Raw genomic sequence first — 22,006 nt, forward strand, 5'->3', positions numbered from 1 at the left:
AGTGTCTTCAAAATTGTGGTTGTGAAATTAGGATGATCTCTAAAGTTCTCTACTTCTAATAGCTAACAGTCCATGATTTGCCCCAGAGGGCATTTGGGAGAAAGCCTTTCATTCCTTTCCAGAGGATCTCCCATCTGCCCCCTCCTCACTCTTCCTCCCCACACTCAGTGCTGCCCTGGGCCCTCCAGGGCTCAGGGAGGGCCTCCCCTGTCCAAGCACCCAGGCAGCAGCTGTCCAGCTGACTGAGACTGTGACTCATTCAGTTATGGGTAAGAAGTTTCAGGCCCCCCTCCCCCACCCTCCCCAGCCCTTGAGCCTTTTTTAGGTGTTTACACTTGAGAGCAGGTGCACCCAGGTCATGCTACTGAGAGTTGAGTGAATAAGATGGAGCCCTGAAAGGGGGAGCGGGAGGGGGTTACAGATGCTGAGATGAGGCTGTACAGGCACCAGGAGGATGACACCAAGGGCAGAAATGCAGGAGTTGGCCGTTGGGTAGGGTTAGGGGCCCTGGCTGCAGAGGGTGCAGGTAGCAGAAGCAGACATCTCCTAGGCACTAGGCATACATTTCTCTGCTCCCTCAATCCCAACACTCAAGGAAGGTCCAGGAGACCTCCTGCCCCTAGGCAGGGGGACCTCTCAGGTCTCTCCAGGCTCAAGTTTCAGCCTCTTGATCCCCTTCCGATTTCCTGAAGCTTCAGTTGTTTCTGTTTCTAATCTTTCATCCTTCCCTAGTATTGCCATTCCCTGGCAGCTCGGAGATATAGCCCTCCCTCTCCCCTCAGCTCCGGTCTTCCAGCTAATTCAGTCAGTGTAGGTAAGGGGTGGGGTGGTGGCCTGAACAGAAAGGAAGGGGTGTGGTGATTTTTACCACAGTGGCTTGTTTATCACTTAAAAGAGGGCAGGTTCTACCTCAGACTGACCCCCCATGCCCCGATGAGGAAGGGTGATAGTTTAAGGTTTAGCAGAGGAAGGTGGGCATCAGAACTCTCATAAGGCAGTGGGATGTAGAGGACTGGGCATGAAGCTGGTAACCAAGAAGGTCCCTTTTCTCTCTCCTGCCATTTGAGTTCTGTCTCACCACCAATCAGTTGTATGACATTAAGTAGATCATTACCCCTCTCTGGGTCTTAGTTTCCCCATCTGTAAAATTAGGGGGTTAAACTGGGTGGTCTCCAGGTCTCTTCCTGCTCTAATGCTCTAGGATCTGGAATTTTCTTTGGCAGGGTGGATGGTAAAGGAAGATGTGTGGAAAAATGAGACCAGAAGAGGGAGTACTTCTACTCTGTCCTTTTATGACTTGAGGTAAGCTGTAGGTATGCCAGTTGCCCTACCCCTAATGCCTGAAGTTAGGCTTCTTATCTGGAAGATGGCAAGAGATTCTACCTAGCTGTGTGACCCTGGGGAAACCATCTAACTTAGGATCAAGGAATTTCCATCTAGGAAGGACCTTGGAGAACATCTGGTCCACGTATAAAGCTTCTCTTACCTTTTGATTCATTATCTCACCATTAAAATAATTCTTTCAAATGTCTTGTTAGCAAAAATCTGGAAACTGATATGTCCTGTGACTGGACACTCAGAAGGAACAAATTGTGATATAGAGACATAGAATATTGTTCCCCTATAAGAAATTACCGATATGGAGAATACCAAGTGATAGGATATCTTCAAAGTAATGCAGAGGAGTAGAGACACAGAAATAAACAGTCTGACTTTGTCAATGCCTTGTTCTCTCTCTTTTCATAAGATTTTAGAGAAAGAAATTTAATTAAATTATCACATATTAAAAATATGACAAATGAAAATTTATTGTTACATATTTAGAATCATTTCTTATGTTCTGCTATGCACATGACATGCTATTTTTTCTTTCTAACTGTATTTAAGTTCCAATATTTATGCTTATGATATGTTTTTGTTTTTCTCAATTCTGTATTTGCGTTCTGGCATTTGAGTCTAAAATAAAATTTTTGTTTGTTTGCTTTTTGGATGGGGGAAGGCAGCGCAATTGGGGTTAAGTGACTTGCCCAAGGTCACACTGCTAGTAAGTGTTAAGTGTCTGAGGTCAAATTTGAACTCAGGTCCTCCTGACTCCAGGGCCAGTGCTCTAGTCACTGAACCACCTAGCCACCCCAAAAATAATTTTTTTTTTAAATCAGAGAAAAAAATACAATAAGTAAACCTGCATTCTAAAAGATCTTATACTAGTGAAATTTCCAAGAGATTCTCTATCAGTGTCTTTTTCTGCGGATATACCATAGTTCAACTGTACTTGCTTAACCTACTGCTTCTCAGGACTGTCACTTCCCCATACATTATAGCTGATCGATTCCCAGGCTCTGACCTGTTCTGATCCATGAAGAAAATATTCCAAGATATTGTTCACTAGAACAATGTTAACATTTTGCTGAAGTGAGATTTGAGTGTATTTATCTGCATGATACACCTTTATTCTATCAGTAGACTTGTATTTTGCAATGATCATTTCTTGCAGCTGGCAAAACTGTTGCTTTGTTTCCATGGCATATAACTGAAGTGCTAAACTATAAAGATAACCCACAAAAAACTGACTCTTCATGACCCCTTTTGGGGTTTTCTTGGGGAAGATACTGGAGTGGTTAGCCATTTTCTTCTCCAGCTGATTTTATAGATGAGGAAAAGGAGGCAAACAGGGTGAAGTGACTTGCTCAGGGTCACACAGCTACTAAGTGTCTGAGGTCATATTTAAACTTAGGAAGACTCATCTTCCTGACTGCAGGCCAGGCACTGAGCAGGCCCCTGCATTGAGCCAGAGGAACTAATATCAACCAAGACTTTTGAGATATATCCTCAAGCATGTGCTGACAAAGAAACTTGATTTCCACAGGGGAGAAGAAATGAGGAATAAATCCTACAGGTTCAGTCTAGTGGGAACCATACCACATGCCACACGGTAGTTTCTATTCATTTTTCCTTTCTCATACAATGATTCAAAAAGGTTGACATCATTGTAAATTTCAGGGTCCAGTTGCTACTTTATTTATTTATTTTTGGAGGGAAGAAGGCAAGATGATTAGGGTTAAGTTACTTGCCTAAGGTCATACAGCTAGTGTGTCAAGTGGCTGAGGCTGGACTTGAACTCAGATCCTCCTGACTCCAGGGCCTGTGCTCCATTCACTGTGCCACCTTGCTGCCCCTGCTGCTTTATTTTTGGCTACTTGTTCCAAGGCAACCATGGTTTCTTGGGATGAGCAATTCTGAACTCTTATGTTTTTCAGTATCATTTATTATCACAGATGAACTCATTAAACTCTCACATGGTTTGGATCCACTCTAGAAGAATAGGAAAGTACCCTTAGCAGACACAGTTCTGAGTACCTGTACCATGGAATACAGCAGTCACACTGAGACTGTAGGACAATAATCAGATACCCTCAACCTTCAACCTTTTCTGGGCCCTATTTCCTAGGACTCCCCATCACACACTTGATACTCTTTCTTGCTGATACAGACTACTACCAACATGAACTCAACATTCCATCCATCTCTAACTGCGCCCCATTCCTGAGATGCCCTCCCTGGGATTCCTCATCTTCCTTCAAAGTTCAGCCTAGGTGGCAGCTTTCCAATGGAACTTTCCCTGACACCCATAGCTTCCCCCAGCTTATAAAGTCTCCCTTTTTCATATTGTCTTATACTTATTTAAATGTAATTGTTTAGGGGTAGGGACTGGATCAGAAGCTACGTGAGGCAATGGATAAAGTGCTAGGCCTGCAGTCAAGAAGACAAATCTTCCTAAATTCAAATCTAACCTCAGACACTTACTAATTGTGTGACCTTGGGCAAGTCATTTCACCCTGTTTGCCTCAGTTTCCTCATCTGTAAAATGAGCTGGAGAAGGAAATGGCAAACCATTCCAGTATCTTGACCAAGAAAACCCCAAATGGGGGCACAAAGAGTCAGATATGACTGAACAACAGCAAGGGACTAGATCCCCAGGTATGATTTCATTGGTATAGGGGACTGTCCAATGAGAAAACTCCCTCTGCCAATGCAGTGTTGGCATTATTTTCTCTGAAACTCATCGTTTTAGAAAAGAGTACCAAGAGTTGAAGTGACTTTCTCAGGGTATAAACAGTAGTATGTGTCAATGACTGGATTTGAACCTAGGTGTTTTTAACTTCAAGCCAATTCTGTAACGGCTATGCCCCATGCCTCTCATACTATATGCCTTATACATAGAAGGCATTTAATAAATCTTTGCTAGTTAAATTTATAAATTAATTAAATTTATTAATTAATGAGTTTATAATAATAAAGATTTTAAAAATCCCCATCCCCTACATTTTACAGAGGAAGAAACTGAGAACCAGATAGGTAAAATAATTTGCTCAGGATCATAGATGTAGCAAATGAAGGGGTTGGGCTAGGCTGGGTTCTCTTTTGGAAAATTGCATTGATATCTCTTGTTTTACATTGCCTAAATTTTCTTCTCCATTCCTTATAGCAACTTTTTTTTCTTCTTAAGGCAAAGAAGAAAAATAATCATCAAATTTGATTAATACACTGGGGAAAAAAATCTGAAAATATATGCAATACCTTCCCACCCCCATGGACCTCCTGCCTCTACTAGAGGGAGACTGTGGGAGGTATCTTTCATATGCCTTGTTTTGGAACTCTGTTATTTGAAATTTTGCAAGAGTCACTTTCATTGTTTTGTAGTTGTCCTTTCCATTTACATTGCTGAAGTCATTGTGTATATTGTTTTCTTGGCTTTGATTACTTCACCCTATATCAGTTCCATGGTTCTTCTTTCCGTGTTTCTCTGTATTCATCATTTTCATCACTCTTTTACAGCACAGTAATATTCCATTACAGTTGCATGCCACAATTTCTTCACTCATTCCCCAATGAATGGCCTTCTATTTTGTTTCCAGTTCTTTGCTGCTACCAAAAGTGTTACTATAAATAATGTTGGTGTCTATGAGTGAATCAGTTAATAAACATTTATTAGGTGCCTACTAAGTGCCAGGCACTGTGCCAAGCCCTGGGGATACAAAAAATTTTAAAAGACACTGGAGCTCACAGTCTAATTGGGGAGATAATAAGCAAACAGACATGTACAAACAAATTATATACAGGAAATGAGAACTTTGTATCAATGACCTCCTTGGATTCTATACCCAGCAATGGAATCTCTGGATCAAAGGATATGTAGTTTCCTTAGTCATTTTATTTGCATAATTCAAAACTGTTCTCCAAAATGATTGAACTAATTTGCAGCTCACCAACAATGCCTTAGTGTGCAGATCTTCCCACAACTCCCTTAAGGTTGACCATTCTCACCTTCTGTGACTTTTGACAACTTGCTAGTTGTGAGATGAAAGCTCAAGGTTGTCTTGATTTATGTTGCTTTTATGATTAGTTATTTACAAAATCCACAGTTTCTTTTTCAGTTTGCAGTACTTCTGAGAGATGTTTTCCATATCCTTTGGTCAGTTTATCTATTGGGGAATAGAACGGATTATTAACCTAGGATCCATGAACTTGTTATTTTTTTTAATGCCAATACCTTTATTTCAGTATAACTGATTTCCTTTGTAGTCTTCTGTATTTGATTTTCAGCATTTCAGAACATTATTCTAAGAAGGGATCCATAGGTTCATCAGATTATGGAAGGGCCCCAGGACATACAAAAAGGGATAAGATACTATAGGAGAGATGATCTGAAAAGTTCTTCCCTTTTCTCCTGTTATCTGGTAAACAAAAATCCTTCCCACCCTAAGTACCGTGACTGTGATTGAAGTTGCTTTGAGATCCTTAGATAAGAGGTGCTCTGGGATGGAACTGGGCCCTGGACTGGGCAGGATAGAACACTCTGGTCGATGTGCCCCAGTGAACCTGCAGATGTTGAACAGGCTTTGAGGGGAAAACAGAGAGAGGCAGGTGGAAAATTCCTTCTGGCCCTAAACCCTGGCAACCAGACAGCAGTTATGCTGGGCCTGGCCAGCAGGAGCAAGGCATTCATGTGGCAAAAAAATAAAATTAAAAAACAACTCAGTCCTAGGAAATGTGAGGAGGTGCCTGGTAAGATTCCCCAGAAAAATCAGAAAATGTACAATCCCAAACCCAGGCAGGCACAGGCAGAGGGGAAGGTGGGCCAGGGAAAACTCCTGTTTTTAAACTTCTCTTTTGTAATCTGGTACTTTCTCTCTGGAGGGAGCCTGAACCATGAGTCAGAAGTAGTCAGGCTGGCCCCTCCCCATCTCCTCTCCTGCTGTGCCCTGAGTCTCAGTGACCTGGGAAAGCAGTTTCAATAACTGTAGGTTCTAAACTAACCAGAAGAATAGAAGGACATTATAACAGGAAGACATTGCCTCACAATAGCTCACATTCCTATAACATTTGAAACCTTCCTCACAACAAGATGAGGAGGGCAAATCTTGTTAGCATGCCCATTTGACAGGTGAGGAAACAGACTCAGACAAAGCAACATGTCCAAGGTCACAGAGTTTGTAAGTAGAAGAAGCAGAATATAAAGTATCCTGCCTCCATGCTACCTTTTAGCAAACGGTCATTATAACTAATTCACTGGATGGAATGAGCTAATTGGACAGAAATGAAAACTGCCAAACACAGTATTCTGGACCAGTAATGTTTACAATAAGAATCCATCTGAATAAAATAAGACAAAGGAGCCTAGGCTTATCCTTAATCTATCTGCTATGTCCCAGCCATTGTGTATTTGTATTGCATATTTGTTTGGTGGAGGGGGGTGTAGAATATAAAGTAAAAGCAAAACTACCTGCCCCTGAGGGGTTTTTGCTGTGAGGAGGGAAATACACATACTGGTGACTACAAGTCTAGTCTAGAGGCTTACTAAGTGCCTGCTGCCAGACAGGCATTCTTGCTAAATGCTGGCGATATATGGAAAGGCAAATCTTAGTCCCTGCTTTCCTGGACCTCATATTCCAAGGGGGAAACGATGGTAATGTTGAAAACTAGCATTTATGTAGCACTTCCCCAAATATTATCTCAGTTGATTCTCCGAACACCCTGGGAGATAGGTACTATTAACTATCCCCACTTTGTGAATGAGAAAACTGAAGCAAATTGAGGTTAAGTCACTTGCCCAGGGTCACACAGCTAGTAAGCCTTAGAGGACAAATATGAACTTGGGTCTTCCTGACTCTAGGCCTGGTGCTCTAGCCAAGGCTGTACAACTATGTACAAACCTGTTATATGAAGGATAAAGTGGAGGTAATCTCAGAGGGAAGGTACCAGGATAAAGGGGGACTGGGAAAAGCTTCTGGCAGAAAGTGAGATTTTAAAAGACTTGAAGGAAGCCAAGGCGGGAAATGAGGAAATGATTTAAAAAGTAGATACAAAATATATACAGGCACCTTTGAGAAGCAGTGGGATACAGTGTACAGGAGGCTTGATTTCTAGTGCAGAAAACCTGTCCTCCTTGGACGCTTTCTAGCTATGCAAAACCAGGCAAATCACTTAATCTCTCTTGGCTTCAGTTTCTTCATCTGTAAAACAGGGGGTTGGATTTGAGGATTACTTCTCCCCCTACCCCCTCTACCCCCCCCCCCCCCCCCCCAGGTCCCTTCCAGCTTTCCAGGAAGTCCTTCCCATGAAGTGTTTGAATTGAACTTTGAATACAGAGGTGAAGAGTGCATGACTGGCATGAGAAACAGCATGTGCAAAGGCATGAAGATGGGAGATGAATAATAGGAAAAACAGAACTTTAACAATGTAAAGGAATAAGAGTGTTCACCTACCAGGGGGAGGCCACATGTGGCTTTCTAGATCCTTGGGTACAGCTTTTTGACTGAGTCCAAGTTTTACAAAACAAATCCTTTTTTTAAGGGGATTTGTTCTGTGAAGTTTGGATTTAGTCAAAGGGCTGCACTTGAGGACCTAGAGGGCCACTTATGGTCTTGAGGCTGCAGGTTCCCCACCCCTAGCCCAACCCTCTACCTTCCTTTGAGATAGGGATGTCAGAAGTAAGGAATCAGAAGGTTGGTGTGGCTGGACTATGAAATGCCATAAAGCAATGTTTGGTAGGTCTGGGAAAGCAGTTTGGAGCTAGCTCATGAAGAGCTTTAAATGCCCAAAGGTCTTTATTTCTAATTGAATCTGGAGGTACCAGGCTTATTGAACAGGGAAGTGACAGGGGTGATATTTAGGATCCTTTCTCCCACTTTATTTTGAGTACCTATCTCCTATTCTAGGCATTTTATTGCCAGATCCTCCCTCTTCGAAAGGCCTTGGAGCAGGACCGGCAGAGAGGTGGTCCCTCTCTCCCTCCCTCCCTCCCTATGGTCACACCTGTCTAAGGGATCAGCCTAACAACAAGGCCGGCCGGGGAGTTGAGTACCTAGGTGTGCTGCTCAGCTTTCTTGCCTTCTGACATCGAAGATCTAAATCCAGTCAAGCTTGGTCACAGATGGGTGTCACTGGTTATACAGGTGACTGGGTCACAGAGCATGATTTAATGGGGGCCGACTCATTCCCACTACTGGAAGAGCGACCCAGAGTACATGCCCTACTAACCCTGTCATCTCTGCCTGATACAAAGGACATTGTCAGTCTCTGCTGAGCTAGAGAGGCTCCCTCTAGAGATAAGCCAGGCATGAACCTGTCCTAGGGACAGGCCAGTGACTCACTGACAGCCAGTCAGGAGGCCAGGGTAGTTCTATATCGCCATTTCCTAAACGTTGCCAGTCCTGGCCAAGACATACTTACCGACACATCTGATCATACCCTATGACTCCAAACTATATAGGCATAGAGATACATATGCCTATTCATTTATGGAAATACAGAATACTAGAATTTACAATCGTATTTTTGTTGTTGTTTTTTGGAGGGGGAAGGCAGGGCAATCATGGTTAAGTGACTTGCCTGAGGTCCCACAGCTAGTAGGTGTTAAGTGTCTGAGGCCAGATTACAATCATTGTATTTTGAGCTCAGAGACCAAGAAAAAGAGCAGAAAGTGCTCTGGATTTGGAGCCAGAAGTTTTGGGTTCCAATCTCAGCTCTGCTATTTACTACCTCTGTGACCTTGGGCAACTTCTTTGGGCCTCAGTTTCCTCAACTGTAATGTGTGATTGCTTTCTAAGAGTAGGGGATATGTACTGGGTGTTTTTTCCTTATCCCAGTCAACTATGAGGAAGACAAAATACCTTAAGAACTGCACATTGCAGGTGAGAGGATGAGTAAATGTGGCAGGGGGAAGGGCATGCAAGGGCCAATTCTGGCCACAGGGGGAAAAAACCCAAACCCTAAGGCTCTTCTCCAAAGGCCCAGTCCATACACGAATCTCTGCCTGTCAAGGATCCATGTACGCACCTCAGTTGAAGAGTTAGAAGGTCTCCATTACCCCCTCTGCCCACTCCTCCCCTTACAGAAGTGTCTCAACATAAAGATGGTGCTCTTATGACTGGATGGGCATGGGCAAGCATTGTGCAGCAAGTTTAGTTCCTGAGTTACAAAATGTACAGAAACAATACTTCCATTTCCCTGATGCTTTCTGGAAGCCATAGAAGTTAGGAGTTTTTAACTTTTTTTTTTTTTTGCTTTTTGGAGGGAAATTGGGGTTAAGTGACTTGCCCAAGGTCTAGCTTTGTGTTAAGCGTCTGAGGTCGGATTAAAACTCAGGTCCTCCTGACTCCAGGGCCAGTGCTCTATTCATTGCGCCACCTAGCCACCCTGAGCTTTTAACTTTAAAAGGAAAGAAAGAAAAAAAGGAAAAGGAAGGCAGGAAGTGGGGGATAGATGGAGGGAAGAAGGAGGGAGAAAGGGAAGGAGAAAGGAAGGAAAGAAGGGAAGAAAGAAGGAAGGGAAAAAGGAAGGGAGAAAGGAAGGAAGGAACTTATATAAACAATGATAACTTACCTGGACTCATTTCTCAATGAGTAACATTCACAATATTTCCATTCCATCATACTCACTTCCTCCCATTGATTCTGAATGCCCAGTTGCCAATGTTCAAACCCTGTTTCCATCTTCCATTGACCAATCTCTTATTCCTACCCCCCCCCCCCCCAAACTTCCACTCTAAAGCTATCCAGCCTTTCCACTGTGTTCTCTGGAATGCCTACTTCATAGGTAAGAAAGAAGAGCTCATCTTAGACCCTCTGGCTTCTTGATAGCTCCATCTTCTCTTGCACTCCCTGAGACCTGGTTCCCTCTTAAAGGCAGTTTCCCCAGCCATCCTTTCCAGCACTAGTTGGACTTTTGCTCATTCATCAGAGTCACTAGCTGTGGAGTAACTGGATTACTCCTTATTCCCCACTGCCATTTCTAGGCTCTTCTAGCACATCAGTAACGTCTCCTCCTTTGAGATTTAGTCGATAAACATGAATATTCAATCAAAACTCTGGCAGCTGTTGTCTGTAGACCTCAGAGACACTCCTCCTTTCTACAATTAGTCTAATGCCTTACTAACAGTCTATCTCTCTTCCCCAACTCCTGCCCTCAGAGGAGTTTTTAACATACACATGGATACTCCCTCAAACACCCTAACCTCTCAATTCCTTAATTTGCTAATTTCCCACTTTCTCCTTCCATTTCAGCTTCACAGAGATGCTCATACCCTTGGATCTTGCTATCACCCACAAACATTGCATAGTCATGTTCATGAATTCAGAATTTCCTTTATCTGATTATAAAATTTTTCATTCAAACTTTCTCTCTCCCTTACTTCAAACCATGTTCTTCATCCTTACCATGACTCCCCCCGCCTTCTTTCCCAGGCTATGATCACCCTTGCACTTGGCTATACGTTTTCCCCTTCCCCATCCTGAACCCCTAGTGAACCATTTCAACTCTACACTGTCCTCTTTTCCCAAGTCCTTTGCCCTTTTAACCTGTGGAAGATCTCACCCTACTAAACCTCAGCCTTGAATTACTTCCACCATCTGCTGCCTTTCCTCCTACTCACTGTCGAATGAAGCTAGAGGAAAGCAGTAAATCATTCAGACTGGGTTTTCTACAAATTTATATTACATAATCTCAACTGGACCTTCACTATGGCAAAGCAATCCTTTTGTACCTACCTAATTGATTTACAATCCCACTCGCCACATTGACTTTTCCAAACCTTTTCATCCCTCCTCAAGCCTCTCACAGAACCCCCTTCTCCCTACCCTCTCAGCTGAAAAATCTTGCCTTATAGTTCATCAAAAATACTAAGGCCATTCACAGAGAACCCCCTTTTCTTCTCTGTTCCTTATATTACATTATTTAGATCTCTTCTGCTACAATCTCCTTCACCCCCCTCTCACATGAAGAAGTGAACTTTCCCCTTCCCAAGGCAAATCTCTCTACATACACAAGTGATCCCATTCTATTCCATCTTCTCCAGCAAATGGTGCTTTTTTTTTTTGAGGGGGGAAGGCAAGGCAGTTGGGGTTAAGAGACTTGCCCAAGGTCACACAGCTAGTTAAGTGTCAAGTGTCTGAGGCCAGATTTGAACTCAGGTCCTGCTGACTTCAGGGCCATGCTCTATTTACTACACCACCTAGATGCCCCAAATGTCACTTTCTATCATCCCAATTATCACTAATTTTCAGTATCTCCTTATCTATTAGATGCTTTTCTACTCCTTATCCCTACGCAACACAGACATGCTCCTGTCTCCTCATCTTCAAAAAAATCCAGTTGAGTCATTTATCCCCAATAGCCATCTTCCAGTATTTGCCCTCTCTTTTGAGGCTAAACTTCTTGAAAAGGTTGTTTATATAAGTGCCTCCACTTCCTCTCCTCTCCCTCTCTTTTAAACTCTACAATTTGGTTTCTGTTTGTATCATTCAACTGAAATTGCTCTCTCCAAAGTCACTAATGATCTCTTCTCAATTGCCAAATCGAATGGCCATTTCTCAGTCCTTACCCTCCTAGACCTCTCTGCAACCTTTGACACTACTGACTACCCTCTTTTTCTTGATACTCTCTTGTCTCCAGGTTTCTGGGGACACTGCTCTCTCTGGGTTCTTCCCCTACTTCTCTAACCACTGTTCTGTCTCTTTTGGTGGTTTTTCATCCATGTGGGGTCCCCCCACCTCACCATGTGGGCCTTGCTCCTGTGTCCTCTTCTTTTCTCCCTCTATACTATTTCACTTGGTAATTTCATCAATTCTCAATGGCTTCAATGATCATCTCTATGGAGATGACTCTCAGATCTTTGTGTCCAGTCCCAACCTCTCCCCCAACTCCCAGTCTCTCATCTCTAATTGCCTTTTAAACATCTCAAACTGGAGGTCTTGTAGACATCTTAAACTCATTGTGTCTAAAATTGAATTTATCACTTTTCCCTCTGAACCCTCCCCTCTTCCTATCTTTCCTATACTCTTGATATCCCCACTGTCCCCCTCAGTCCACTAGGCTTACACCTAAGTGCCATCCTCAACTCCTCACTCCTTATGACTCCTCATCCAATCTGTTAAAACATCACTCATATATGTCCCTTCTTTCCTCTGACACCTGTATAGAGCAGACCCTCATCACCTCAAGCCTGGACTATCATAGTAAGCTTCTAGTTTATCTCCCTGCCTCAGGTCTCTCCCCACTCCAATCCATCCTCTGTTCAGCTTTCACATTTACCTGACCATGTCACCCCCTAGTCAATAAACTCCAGTGGCTTGCTATCAAATGTAAAATCCTCCGTTCGGTTTTTAATGTCCTTTATGACTTGGCTACTTCTAACCTTGCTGGAATTTTTACACCTTATTCTCTTCCATCCAGTGACACCTGGTCTCCTTGTTCTTCCATGAACAAGACACTCCCTCTACCTGCTCCTGGCATTTTCAATGACCATCTCCCTTTCCTGGGATGCTCTCCCTCCTCAGCCTCACCTACTGGCTTCCTCTAAGTTGCAGCTCAAACCCTACCTTCTACAAGAAGCTCTTCCTGACTCCCTCCTTATTTCTAGTGCCACCCCTCTGTTGATTATCTCTGGTCTCTCCTGTGTGTATCTTGTTTACACATCATTGTTTGCATGTAGTCTGTCTTGTCAGATTGTGAGCTCCTTGAGGGCAGGAACTGGTTTTGTTTGCCTTCCTTTTTATCTCCAGTACTTAGCATAGTTCCTAGCACATAATAGGCATTAATAAATGCTAGCTGGGTGACAGAAGGAAAGAAGAAAGGAAGGAAAGAGAAAGGAAGGGAAGAGAAAGGAAGAAAGGAAGGTGGGAATGAGGGAGGGAAAGAAGAAAGGTGGGAAGGAAGGGAGGTAGAAAGGAAGAAAAGGCTGGAGGGAAGATATGGAAGGAAGGAAGAAAGGAGGGAAGGAATGAAGGTAGGAGGGAGGGAAAGGAAGATGGAAGAAAGGTGGGAAGGAGGAAGAAAGGAAGAAAAAAGAAGGGAGAAAAGAAGCAAAAAATAAAAATTTTGAATTAGATTATCTCTAAGGTCTCTTCCAACTTTAAACATAATAATCCTAAAGTTAGTTAAGATCATATAGTCCAATGCAGAAATATGTTTAATATGATTATACATGTATAATCTATATAATCAGATTGTATGTCACTTTGGGGAAGAGGGAAGGGAGAGAGGGAGAAAAAAATGTGGAACTCAAAATCTTATAAAAGTGAATATTAAAAACTTAAAAAAAATTTTAAAAAAAGATCATGTAGTCCAATCTTATTTTACAGGTGAGGAAACTCAGACCCAGAGAGAAGTGACCTGCCCAAGGTCACAACTATTCATTGAATAACACTGTCACAACTTGAACCTAAACTGGTCATTTTCAACTCAGTGATCAGTGCCCTATACCATGTCTAGGGCATAGCCATGTAACTAGATATACATCCACAGGTGCACATACACAGGTGCATATACACTTTGCATCTACCTAAAACATACAAACACACATACACATATATTTATATCCCAGACATTTGTTCTTTCTCTTCCATGCCTACTACTACCTCTACTCCTATGACTTCAAAACGATTAATTGAAATGAATCATAGAATGGTAGAAAATCAGAGCCAGATGAAGTCTCATTTTACAGACAGGAAAGTGAGGCCCAGAGAACTTAGATGATTCACCCAACATTACATAACTTAGTAAATATAAAGGGGAAAAAAGATCTTTTAATTCTTGTTTCCTAGAAATGTGTGATAGGGGCAATTTGTATTGCTAATAATAATAGCAACAACAACAACACACATTTATATAGCACTTACTGTGTGTGTGGGGGGGGTTGGGGGGGTGGGGAACTGCGCTAAGCAATTTGCCCAGAGCCACACAGCTAGCAAGGGTCTGAGGTCACATTTGAACTCAAGGTCTTCCTGACTCCAGGCCCGGCCACCTTACTGTCACCCAGCTGCCAGCTGGAGGACCCAGGTTCAGATCTTAGTTTTTCCCCTTATTACCTATAGCCCACTAAGCAAGCCACTTAACATTCTCTGGGACTCAGTTACTTCACCTGTAAGATAAGGTGATTGGACAAGATGATCCTTATGGCCTTTTCCAGAGATAAACCTATCCAGAGGTGGGGGCCTTGGCCAGACCTTCCTTAAATATGCCCTATGATATAAAACAGCCTTTAGCCTTTGATTTAATCAGACTGGTTTAACCTGACTTGTTTCTCTTCTACAATTTGAACCCAGTAGAGGGTAAAATCTCCTTTTCTTGTTTCCCCTCCCCCACTGAGAAGGGTGCATGGCTGGGAAAATTAAAATTTGGGGTTAGAGATACTTGCTGCACTCACATTTTTGTTGTTAAATCCATCGCTTTTCATTGATGTAAGAAAGGCAGGCCTACATTTTCAGGTGGTTGAGTCTAATTTTACTGTTTGCTTATAGTTGAAGAGGGGAGAAGCCTAAATCATTTTTAATTCCAAATTCTCTCCTTTCTCTTCCCCCACCCACTGAGAAAGCAGAAAAACAGAACCCATTAAAATAATTGTAGTCATGCAAAACAGATTTCCTCATTAGCCATATCTCCCCTCCAAAAAAAAAATCAAGAAAAAGAAATAGAAGAAAATATGTTTCAATCTATACTCTGAGTCCATCAGCTCTCTCTCTGGAGCTGGATAGAATGTTTCACTATGTATTTCTGTTGGGTCATTGTTAATCAGTTGTCTTCACAATTAATTATCTTTACAATATTACTGCTACATTGTTTTCCAGGTACTGCTTACTTCACCCTTTATCAGTTCCTACAAGTCTTCCCAGTTTTTAACAGTCACATTCTCAAAGCCCATAGTTCCCCCTCTATCTCGCTTAACCGTTGTCCATGTCCCCAAGAGTAGCTCCTTCTGAATACAGCCTGCCATAATCACTTGTGTACATTTCATATTGTCTGCCTGCCCACCAGCACTAGTTTGTAAGCAAATCAAGACCCCAAGGACTTAGCGGTATCTTTCTCTCCACTTATATAACTATTACCTAATTCAGGCTCTAACTCTCACTCAAGCTAATATAACAGTCTAGATCTACTTGCTTCCCTTTTTTTCTTTCACCAATCCACCTTTCTCTAAAAGTCAGATCTGATAATGTCACTCCTTTTCTCCCCTTTACATCAAGTGTTCAAGCCCACCTGACCTATTTTCTGTTTCCACAACTTGGGAACTTTATGTATTTTCTGTTTAAATTTTTGTGCAAGCTATCCAGCAGGATACCTGGAATTTACTCCCTCCTCATCCTTTCTAGAATCCTTCCTTCCTTGGGGGAAGACTCTAGGGAACTTCTAACAGAACACTTTCCAGATTTTACTAGTAATTAATGCTTTCTCCTTCAATTATCTTCCGCTTATCTATGTTTTGTTTTGTTTTTTTTTGCTTTTTGGAGGGCAATTGGGTATAAGTAACTTGCCCAAGGTTACACGGCTAGTTGTTTTTGTGTGTGTGTGTGTGTGTGTGTGTGTGTTAAGTGTCGGATTCTCCTGACTCCAGGCTGGTGCTCTATTCCCTTCGAAACCTACTTATCTATGTAAATATAATGTAAGCCTAGGAGAATAAAAGTTCCTAGAAGACAGGTTAGACGGATTTTCTGATTTGGTCTTTTTATCCTCTGTGCCTAGTACAGAACTTAGCACAAACTGGACATTTGAAGTCTTAGTGGATAGAAGGCCTGGAAAATCTGGTTCAAATCCAGCCTCAGACACTTACTGCCTGTGTGACTCTAGGCAAGTCAATTAATCTCTAGGTCTCAATTTCCTTTGTAAAACAGATAATAATAGTACCTACTTTGCAGAGTTGTTATGAGAATCAAATAAGACAACTGTAATGTACTCGGTACAGTGCCTGGCATACAGTAAGCTACCATCTCTATCAGAAGCCTCTCTACTACCAACAAGGGCGCTACCATTATTCCTGCCACCTAAGTTCCCAACCTTAGGATCTTCCTCAACTCCTTTTACTTCCACATACCATATTTGTTGCTAAATCTTGTCTTTTCTTCTTCTAAAAACATCTCTTCTAGATGTATCCTCAAAGCAGGCCCTTATCAGCTCTCACTTCATGTACTCCCTGCCTTAAGACTCTTCCTACTCCAATCCATTCTCCACAAGCTGCCAAAGTGATTTTCTTAAATCATAGGTGTAACTATATCACTCAATAATTACTCAATAAACTCCAATGGCTCACCTCCAGGAATAAACACAAACTCCTATTCTTAGCATTTAAAGCTCTTTACAACCTAAACCTTTCTTATTTTTCCAGTCTTTTAATATATCTTTTCCCTCCAGGTTTATATGGACTCCCTTGGCAATTCCTCAAAAAGGATGTTCCATCCACTCCTATCTCTACGTCTTCTAATGGGCAATCCCAGACTGTCTGGAATGCTCCCCATCCTGATCTCAGACTCTAGAATCTTTGGCTTCCTCTAAGACTCAGCTCAAACCCTACCTCCTCCAGAACTTCCCAGAAGGGGACGGCTAAATAAATGTTTATTGGATTAGTGTTTTATCTTCTAACTACTCCATCTGCTTGGTGAGAATTTATGCATATGTCTTCTCCTTTAGATTCTTTTTGTTTTTCTTCTTATAATGGAGGCTTAAGTCCACACTTGCTTAGTAAATGCTTGATGATGGATTGAATAAGTTTGTGTATCCCTCGAGGTTAACACTATGAACTGGGATTTAACATTTGTTGAATTGAATCTTAAACAGCTGGTAAATTAGCACTATAAATCTAGACCTGACCGCCTTAGGGACTAGGACACATTCCTTAGTCACCTGGGGTGGGACTTCAGCAATAAAGTTGAGCAGGATTAATAGTGCCACTGCTATCAAGGGTAGTCAGGCAACTAGCATTTATTAAGTACTTACTGTATGCTAGGCATTGTGGTAAGTGTTGGGAATACAAAGAAAAACAAAAACAGTCCAAGGAGATTATATATATATATATATATATATATATATATATATTTGGTTTTTGGAGGGCAATTGGGGTTAAGTGACTTGCCCAAGGTCACACATCTAGTTTTTGTGTCAAGTGTCTGAGGTCACACTTGAACTCAGGTCCTCCTGACTCCAGGGCTGGTGCTGTATTCACTGCACCACCTAGCCCCCCAAGTAGATTACATTCTAATGGGAAGACAATGTTTAACCAACTATGCACAGGACACAGAAGAGATATACATATAGATAGAAGACACTGAGAGAGAACATTATCCAGTGATGGGACTGGGAAAAACTACCTGCCATAGGTGAGATTCAAGCTGAGCCTTGAAGGATGTCCAGAAAACTAAGAGGTGGAGATGAGCAGCAGATAGAGCATCCAAGGCTTGGGGGAACAGCCAGAATGAAGGCAATGTAATGTAGTGTCCAGATTCCCCCTTAATTCTAGTGGGGGTAGGTGGAGGCACAGTGGATAGAGTTGTGGAGTCAGGAAGACCTAAGTTCAATCACACATTTACTAGCTGTGTGATCCTGGGACAAGTCACGTACAAGACTGTCTGCCTCAGTTTCCTTGACTGTGAAACCTACAAGGGTAGTGCTAAGAATCACTTGAGATAATATTTGTAAGAAGATTAGTGCTTAGCATGGTGCCTAATACATAGTAGGCACTAAATAAATGTCCCCTCCCCCCTCTGTTGATTATTTCCAGCATACGCTGTATATAGTTTCTTTGTATGTAGTAGTTTGTTGTCTTCCATTAGACCACTATCTCTGGAGCCAGGACTGTTTTTTGTTGGTTTGCTTTTAACCTTTCTTTGTATGCACTTAATAAATATTTATTGACTATTGACTAGCATTCAATGGAATGTCAAGTGTATGGAAAGAAAAGAAGGGGTAAGAAGACTAGAAAGGCAGGAAAGGGTCTGGTTATGAAGAGCTTTAAAAGCTAAACAAAAAACTGTATATTTCATTCTGGATTTAATGGGGAGTCAAAGAGCTCTTTGATGGGAAGTTAAGAAGTTGAGTGAGATGGATTGGACTCAGGGAAGATTTGAAGACTAGTTGAAAGCTATTGGGAGAACAAGACATACTTTTTTTTTTTTTTTTGCTTTTTGGAGGGCAATCAGGGTTAAGTGACTTGCCCAGGGTCACATGGCTAGTTTTTGTGTTAAGTGTTTGAGGCCTGATTTGAACTCAGGTCCTCCTGACGCCAAGGCCGGTGCTCTATTCACTGAGCCACCTAGCCGCCCCAAGACACACATTTTTTGACATGGCTACTGTGGAAATCTGTTTTTGCTTAACTATATATTTGTTACACATTCTATCCTCTTTGACAAAAAAAGACCTGAGTTCTAATCTGGTCTCAGACACTTACTAGCTGTCTGACCTTGGGCAAGTCACTTCACCCTGTTTGCCTCAGTTTCCTCATCTGTAAAATGAGCTGGAGAAGGACATGGCAAATCACTCCAGTATCCTTGCCAAGAAAACCCCAAAGGGGATCATGAAGAGTCAGACACAGCAACAAATTGTTAGTAGGATTTTGTTTTTCTCGCCACCCCCACCCCCAGGTTAGGGGAGGTGAGAGGGAGAGAAAATAGACACTTGTAAATTGACAAATAAATTAATAACAATGAGCTAGGCAAATTTTAAAAATATTTTTTGCAGTTGTCTAGATGAGAGATGATGATGCCTAGAACTAGGGCCATAAGTTCAAGAATGGAAAGGCATTTATAGGAGAGATGTGCTGGGAAATGGTCATGGACTGAATATGTAGTGTCAGTGAGAGTTGAGAAATCAGGGATGACACTGAAGTTTTGATCCTGGATGACCAAGGATACCAGTGCCCAGGACAGAAGTAGGGAAGTGAGGGGAGGAAATAGGGGTTTGTATTTGAATGCAAAAGGCTTCACGGCCTAACTGCGGGTCAAATGTCTCTTACCTAGAGCCTTGGGCTAACCCCTCCCCAGGAAAAAGAGCCTTAAAACTCAAGCTGAGGCAGTTAACCAGAGCCTCCCTCCTTTGCTTAGGGTGAATTTCCTCCTGGTTTTTCCCCCATCTGAGGAGGTATAGTCAACAACCTTTGTCACCTCTTCAACCCAACTCCCTCCCTTCAGGTGTAAATAGGATAGCCCAGCAGGCACAGAATGTGCCATCCACCCAGGGCTGTCTGGGACACACCCTGGTGGTTAATTGGGAGCAAAAAGGTAGGGCTAGAAGGAGTCCCAGGAGACCCTGAGTAGATTAGGGGGAGGATTGAGGGACTGAACTCTAGTAAGACCTGTCAGTCCTCCATGCTCTGCCAGGCCAGATGCGGGCTTCTCAACTGGGGAAGGAGAAACCAGGACCTATATCCCCATTCCAAGTTCATTTAGTGAAGAAAAGGAGAATGTGGTAGTCAGAGGCTCCTTATCTCAAATCATTGGAGGAGGGGAAGAAGTACTTAAAGATGGATAGTAAACCCCCTCACCTTCCCCCAGTCCCCTTCCTTGTCATCTGAAAGCCATTCACATTGGCCCTGGAAGGGTTAACACCTCCCCCATCCTACTGCATTCCATTTAGCTGAGCTCTGGGTTGGCAGGCTCTCTCAGGGCATCCGGGCAAAAGGGAAAAAAGGACATATCTGAGGTACCTGACAATGAATAACTGACTCCCCCTGAGGATGTCTCCCATGGATGGGAATAGAGTGTTAGAATGAATGCCCCCACTAAAATCTAGGGGGTGGCGGCTGCTTTTGACCCAGGTACTCTGTGTTCCTCCCCACTCCAGCTCCAGGCTGGACTACAGGGTGGGATGGGGGTGGGGTGAAATCTGGCAGCAGAAGGCTCCAGAGGCCTTTTTGAGCCTCTGACAGGACAAGAAGCCTTAACCTCCTACTTGCCCCGTAAGCTAGTAGTTTTGATTTTCTTTCACTTTTCCCTCTCCTATTCCTCCAGCATGGATGTTTGCTTCATTCATTTACTCAGCACTTTTGCACATAGTAGGACCTTTAATATGTCTTTCAAAGTTATCAGGAAGCAAAAGACCAACAAATCATCCAATCAATCAGATTGGAATCCCTAAGGGATTCCAGCTTGGACCAGCCCCGTCTCTCATCTATCTTTATGGACTGGCCACATTAAAGCCAAGTTGAGCTGAAAGCAGGACCAAGGTGCTGGGGCCCAAGGCTTTGTAATGCCCAGGCCCCCTTCACTGGAGGATTTAGTGGTCTACAGGGACTTTTCAGCTCCTCAGCCCCTACCCTATTCCTCATATTCTAGGTCAGGAGTTCTTAACCTTTATTTATGCCATTGACTTCTTGGACAATCTATTTTTTTAATTTTTTGCTTTTTGGAGGGCAATTGGGGTTGTGACTTGCCCAAGGTCACACGGCTAGTTAAGTGTCTGAGGTCGGATTGGAACTCAGGTCCTCCTGACCCCAGGACTGGTGCTCTAGTCACTGTGCCACCTAACCACCTCTCTAGTACCTTTCTTTGCCAAGAAAACTCCAAATCGGGTCAGGAATAATCGGACGCCACTGAAAACAGCTAAACAAGATTGTACTTGCCACAGCAGTTAGGTCAGGGACTTTCTATCCCCAGTCTTCCTCCTTCCTGTCCTTTAGTTTTATTTTTTCCCCCAGAACACCCTCTTCCTCTCTTTTCTGACAAATAGCCCCTCACCTCATTCCAAACACTCCTTAATAAATACTGTCTTCCCCAGCACAAAACCTCAGACTTACCCAACCGGCTCAGGAGGCACCCCATCACTGTAGCCCCTCCCCCACATACATCTGGGCCAATCACAGACCTTGAAGGTCTGCCCAGTTTGTGTTTTCGGAGTAATCTGTGCTTCCACTGTTGGTGGCTTGTCTCTCCCATCAATGGAATGTAAGCTTCCTGCAGGTTTCATTTTCGACTTCGTATCCTCAACACCTGTGTTGGAACCAAATAAAGGTATATTAATTGAATGGAATCAGCTGGAAGAGGGGAAGCGGCAAGTTGGGGCTCCCTATGGGCACAGACCAAGTCTTCTGTGGGGAAGTTTCCAGAGGGGGTGGGCCAATTTATATCAAGAAAATACTTTTATTTTTATTTTATTTACTCTCTCTCATTTAATAGTATTTTATTTCTTCCAATTACAAGTAAAGATAGTTTTCGACATTCATTTTTGTAAGATTTTGAGTTCCAAAATATTCCCCCTTTCTCCCTCCTTCCCTTTCTTTCCTTCCCCCTCCTCAACACAGCAAACAATCTGATATAGGTTATATATTCATAATCATGTTAAACTCATTTCCTATTTAGCCATGTTGCCAAAGAAGAATCAGAACAAAAGGGGAAAACCACGAGAAAGAAAAAATAACAAAAAAGTGAAAATAGTGTCCTTCGATCTACATTCAGATTCCATTGTTCTTTCCCTGGATGTGGTTAGCTTTTTCCATCAGGAGTATTTTGGAATTGTCTTGGATGATCTTATTGCTGAGAAGAGCCAAGTATCATAGTTGATCATTGCACAATGTTACTGTGTACAATATTTTGTTTCTGCTCACTTCACTCAGCATCGGTTCATGTAAGTCTTGCCAGGTTTTCTGAAATCTGACTGCTCATCATTTCTTATGGAACAATGATATTCTATTACATTCATATACCACAACTTGTCAACTTGTCTACCCATTCCCCAATTTATGGGCATC

General features: G+C 42.6%; 1 long non-coding RNA gene across 1 annotated transcript; it reads right to left on the reverse strand.

Annotated features, from left to right (window-relative positions):
• Positions 1-4,971: 4,971 nt before the first annotated feature.
• LOC138150928 (uncharacterized) lies at positions 4,972-21,246 on the reverse strand. Its single transcript, XR_011165693.1, has 2 exons — positions 21,056-21,246; positions 4,972-5,483 (listed from the first exon to the last, which is right to left on the reverse strand). It is a non-coding gene; the product is annotated as an uncharacterized lncRNA (long non-coding RNA).
• Between the last annotated feature and the right edge of the window lie 760 nt (positions 21,247-22,006).

This window comes from Petaurus breviceps, unplaced genomic scaffold (genome assembly GCF_028583685.1).
Source record: "Petaurus breviceps papuanus isolate PSGF00001 unplaced genomic scaffold, PetGlider_PUasm1.0 90895, whole genome shotgun sequence".
Classification (NCBI taxonomy): Eukaryota; Metazoa; Chordata; class Mammalia; order Diprotodontia; family Petauridae; genus Petaurus; species Petaurus breviceps.